This window comes from Engystomops pustulosus, chromosome 2 (assembly GCF_040894005.1).
Source record: "Engystomops pustulosus chromosome 2, aEngPut4.maternal, whole genome shotgun sequence".
Taxonomy (NCBI): domain Eukaryota; kingdom Metazoa; phylum Chordata; class Amphibia; order Anura; family Leptodactylidae; genus Engystomops; species Engystomops pustulosus.
In genome coordinates, this window is record NC_092412.1 from 124,786,832 (window position 1) to 124,792,811 (window position 5,980).

A 5,980-nucleotide genomic window follows, 5' to 3' on the forward strand; every position below is an offset into this window, starting at 1 on the left:
AAGCCATTGAATCTTTCTTCATTAGTAGAGTAGAAGTCTGTTATACAGGGTGTAATAAAAAGGTTAGAGCGGTGGAATATCTTGAGATAAACACATCAGATCGAAAAACTAAAAATATATGTGTCAAATATTTTTTAAAAATCTATCCAATGATACCAAACTCACAGGGTTCTCAGCTGGGTATAACCGTTTTTATATTCTGATAGATTGGGCATTTTACAGTATCTAAGTGGTAGAAATGACAGGTCCTGGAGTTTCATACAGACTCCAGAATGCCATGGGAACAGATTGTCGCTCTCTGATGATTTCACTGGAAGTGACAACCCAAGCCAAGATGACGGCACCCACATGCCGTTAGTGGCAAGTAAATGGTGTGAGCAGTGGTGTGTACTGCATAGTGCAGCCTACAACTACCATGTATGAAAAGGTGCAGCCTGTAAGCCCTCTCTATACATCCTTAATGGCATTATGAGGTACATGTACAAGAGGCAAAGGGACTCACATTAAACCATTACCCCAAAGAGAACAGAAAACTACTAGGGAACCATCGTTCTTAGGTTACGCTGAATTAATTTTTAACATGAAAAATTTGATTCCCCCACCACCACACAAATACAGGGTCAACTTTAGCAACATTAGATATATTAATTTTCGTCGATTATGCACCATCAATAATTTGAATTGTAGATTTAATCAATATAATTTTTTCTTGGGAATCAGAATTTGCTATAAAAATGTGGGTTCCTATTTAACTCCTTTATGCTCAGCAGCGGATATATCCATAGTCGGACTGGGTTTCCTTAGGCCCTCCAGAGAAAATCAATCGGGGGGCCCACTCTTCAAAATCCCCCAGGAAATATACTCTAGCAGCCTCCAAATTGTGTTGTATTCTGATAGACCTCTAGGGTTCAGTATTGGGTTGAGCCAGGGCCCACCGGAGGATCCTCTGGTACTCTGGTGGGCCAGTCCAACACTGGATATATCTGTCACTAAGCTCTGGTGATTGACACTCAGTGACGAATATATCTATTGTTGAATTGATGCCGATTCAGCTCATAATTGGACAGCTTACACCCTAGTGTAATACCCACAGTCGGAGTGAGCTCCGATCGCGGGTGTCTTACCTGTTAAATGCCACAGTCAGCATGACTGCAGCATTTAAATTGTCTTCTGGGGGTCTTTCCCCCATGATTGCCCCCCCCCCCCCCAGTGCTGTTCTCGGGGGCAGCAATCAGGACCCCAGGGCTTTCCACAGGCAGTGCCTGTAAGATCCGGTCTATGACAGGATCTTACAGTCACAGTGTCAGCCTATGTGTGTGCATAGGCTGACTGAGCTAATACTCTGTAATACAGTATTGCAGGGTATTATCATGAACAAGCAATTTAGATGATTGCTTCTTCATGTCCTATGATGGCACTCATAAAACTGTAAACAAAAAATGTAAAAAAAAATGTTCAATAAAAAATCTATAAATTAATAAAAAATGCACGTAAGACTCAATAACATATAAAATGACATATTGTGAAAAAAAGTAAAATTCATAACACAAACGCCACAGATATTTATTTTAAAAAATTATGATTTAGGTGCAAAGTACAACATGTTCTGCACAACATGAATCCGCTACATACTACAGGACAAAAAAGACAGCTGCAAGGCCCTCCTTCCCTCCTGTTCCTTGTTGCGTGCGCATAAAACCAGTAACATTCACATTTGCATAGCAAATTTTAAGATGTGTTTTCTCCTTTTATCTTTTGGAAATGTGTAAAATTTATGGCTAAATTAAGTACCCAAAAAATGCAAAGAGGCAGCACTCCAGGAAGTATAAAGGTTATCTTTATTCACCAATGGCAAAATAAGGTGCAACGTTTCAGCTCATCCATAGAGCCATTATCAACCATCACCATGCTATGGATGAGCTGAAACCTTGGACTTATCGTGTATGAATTCAGATGTTAAAGAGGTCAGTAGACAACTCTCAGATGGGTGGGTGTCATATTTAAAGACCTGATGTTACCAGGCATATTAATGTATTTACGATTAGAACAAACACAGCACTGGAGGCGCCAATGGTAAGACAAAATAAGCCCCTTCTAATTTGGAAATGACGATCACAGTCTTTAGATTGAGGAGCATATAAAAACTGAATTTAAAATAGTTTTTGTCTCAACAATTTGTTTATATATAAAAAGCAAATAAATCTATTGGGTGTTACAACAAATAATACATTTTGGATAATAAAAAAACAACTGCCAGGAGATGTTGTTTTAAAATCCAGAGTGCACGTCCTTTACTAAACATATACCGTATATACTCGTGTATAAGCCGAGTTTTTCAGCACAAAAAATGTGCTGAAAAACGTCCCCTCGGCTTATACACGAGTCAATACTTGTAAAAAAAATAATTAAAAATGGACTAAAAAAAAATAAACTATTTACTCACCCTCCGGTGATCCCGAAGCGCAGCGTTGCTCCCCCGATGTCATCGCGGCTCCTCTTCTGGCTTCCCGGCTCCTCTTCTTGCTTCCACGCCGTTCTTTAACATCGCGTTGGGCGCCGCCATCGTTCTTCTCCCGTGCGGCGCCTAGTATGACGTCAGCAGTGGCGCGTCATACTAGGCGCCGCACGGGAGAGAACAGTTGCGGCGCCCAACGCGATGTTAAGGAAGACAGAAGACGGCGCGGAAGCAGGAAGAGGAGCCGGGAAGCCAGAAGAGGAGCCGCGATGACATCGGGGGAGCAGCGCTGCGCATCGGGATCACCGGAGGGTGAGTAAATAGTTGTTTTTTTTTTAAATTCTGGGCTGACTGTATACTACTGGGGGCATGCTGTACACTCACCGGCCACTTTATTAGGTACACCATGCTAGTAACGGGTTGGACCCCCTTTTGCCTTCAGAACTGCCTCAATTCTTCGTGGCATAGATTCCACAAGGTGCTGGAAGCATTCCTCAGAGATTTTGGTCCATATTGACATGATGGCATCACACAGTTGCCGCAGATTTGTCGGCTGCACATCCATGATGCGAATCTCCCGTTCCACCACATCCCAAAGATGCTCTATTGGATTGAGATCTGGTGACTGTGGAGGCCATTTGAGTACAGTGAACTCATTGTCATGTTCAAGAAACCAGTCTGAGATGATTCCAGCTTTATGACATGGTGCATTATCCTGCTGAAAGTAGCCATCAGATGTTGGGTACATTGTGGTCATAAAGGGATGGACATGGTCAGCAACAATACTCAGGTAGGCTGCTCAATTGGTACCAAGAAATATTCCCCACACCATGACACCACCACCACCAGCCTGAACCGTTGATACAAGGCAGGATGGATCCATGCTTTCATGTTGTTGACGCCAAATTCTGACCCTACCATCCGAATGTCGCAGCAGAAATCGAGACTCATCAGACCAGGCAACGTTTTTCCAATCTTCTACTGTCCAATTTCGATGAGCTTGTGCAAATTGTAGCCTCAGTTTCCTGTTCTTAGCTGAAAGGAGTGGCACCCGGTGTGGTCTTCTGCTGCTGTAGCCCATCTGCCTCAAAGTTCGACGTACTGTGCGTTCAGAGATGCTCTTCTGCCTACCTTGGTTGTAACGGGTGGCGATTTGAGTAATTGTTGCCTTTCTATCTGCTCGAACCAGTCTGCCCATTCTCCTCTGACCTCTGGCATCAACAAGGCATTTCCGCCCACAGAAATGCCGCTCACTGGATGTTTTTTCTTTTTCGGACCATTCTCTGTAAACCCTAGAGATGGTTGTGCATGAAAATTCCAGTAGATCAGCAGTTTCTGAAATACTCAGACCAGCCCTTCTGGCACCAACAACCATGCCACTTTCAAAGGCACTCAAATCACCTTTCTTCCCCATACTGATGCTCGGTTTGAACTGCAGGAGATTGTCTTGACCATGTCTACATGCCTAAATGCACTGAGTTGCGGCCATGTGATTGGCTGATTAGAAATTAAGTGTTAACGAGCAGTTGGACAGGTGTACCTAATAAAGTGGCCGGTGAGTGTATATTACTGGGGGGCAGGCTGGGGTGGCTGTATACTACTGGGGGCATGCTGTATACTACTGGTGGCAGGCTGGGGTGGTTGTATACTACTGGGGGCAGGCTGGGGTGGCTGTATACAACTGGGGGCAGGCTGGGGTGGCTGTATACAACTGGGGGCAGGCTGGGGTGGCTGTATAATACTGGGGGCAGGCTGGAGTGGCTGTATACTACTGGGGGCAGGCTGTATACTACTGGGGGCAGGCTGGGTCAGGCTGTATACTACTGGGGGCAGGCTGTATACTACTGGGGGCAAGCTGTATATTATAGGGGGTTGGCTGGCTACATACTGGGGGGGGGGGTCTGTGACCAATGCATTTCCCACCCTCGGCTTATACTCGAGTCAATAGGTTTTCCCAGTTTTTGGTGGTAAAATTAGGGGTCTCGGCTTATACTCGGGTTGGCTTATACTCGAGTATATACGGTACGTCTCATATACAGAATCCTGTTGTTTACATTAGATGATAAATCCCTACAATACATTTTCATTATCGATAATAATGGCTTGCACTGCAGCTAAACAGGAATCAAGCAATGTCAATAAGTGGGTGTGTGCTAAAAGCTTTTATGATCATTTTTGTCTCTGGATAGATAAATGGCGTAATAGCAATTAAAAGAGACTCTACTCTTCAGTCATGAATGAGAGTTGCCATGACAATCTCCCATCTTCTGTCATATATTAAAGCACGCAGTCAGAGTTATAGGCTTAGCTGAGATTCTGAGAATGAATTTTCCATTCATTGTAAGAACTGAAAAAAAGCAGAATCACTTGTTTATAGTAGTGATAAAATAGAAGACAGGAACTGTATTGTTAGCTGAAAATCTGAATGTTTTTTTTATTTGTAACTAACATTATATTAACCTACAGGGGGGACTGGGAATTTAAAGTGGCCCTGGAAAAAAATGTAAAAGTGGTCCCATTCTGTGGGCATGGTCAAAACAAGTAGGCGTGATTATGTGATGTGAGGGGAGCTACTAAACTCCACACAAACTGTTGATAGATGGTCTAAATCAACTTGTACAAAACAGAGAAAGAGACTCACAGTGCCTCCCTTATATAGAAAAAAAGCTTCTATTTGAAAAGAACACAACTTAATACTGCCTTATAAATACAAAATAACGACTACAATACCTTCTCCGTTAAACAAGAATATAACTACTATAATACTGCCACCCTATGTACAAGAATATTACTGCTATATTACTGTTCCCTATGTACAAGACTATTACTGCTATAACACTGCCCCCCTATGTTCAAGAATATAACTACTATAATACTGCTCCTATGTAAAAGAATATAACTACTTTAATACTGCCCCCTATGTACAAGAATATTAATACTATAATACTTCCCCCTATGTCCAGCATTATAATTACTATGCCATATAACACAGCCAACCAATCCCCCTGTATATTGCCAGCCAGCCCCCCCAGTATACAGCCACCCCCCCAGTATAACAGCCAGAAAACCCCCTCCCCCCGCAGTATATGCCCAGCCAGCCCCCCCAGACTACAGTCAACCAGTCCCCCTGTATATTGCCAGCCACCCCCCAATTATATAGCCAGCCACCCCCATATATAGCCAGCCAGCCCCCCAATATGTACCCGACCAGCCCCCCCAGTATACTCCCAGTCCCCCCAGTATATAGCCAGTTCACCCTGTATATGGCCAACCAGTTCCCCCAGTATACACCAGCCCCCCTGTATATAGCCTAAAAGCTCCCCCCAGTATACAGTCAGCCCACCCTGTATATAGCCAACCAGCCCCCCCAATATACAGACAGCCCCCCCAGTATACCGCCAGCCCCCCTGAGTATATAGACAACCAGTTCCCCAGTATACAGCCAGCCCATCTGTATATAGCCAGAAAACCCCCTCCCCCCGCAGTATATGCCCAGCCAGCCCCCCCAGACTACAGTCAACCAGT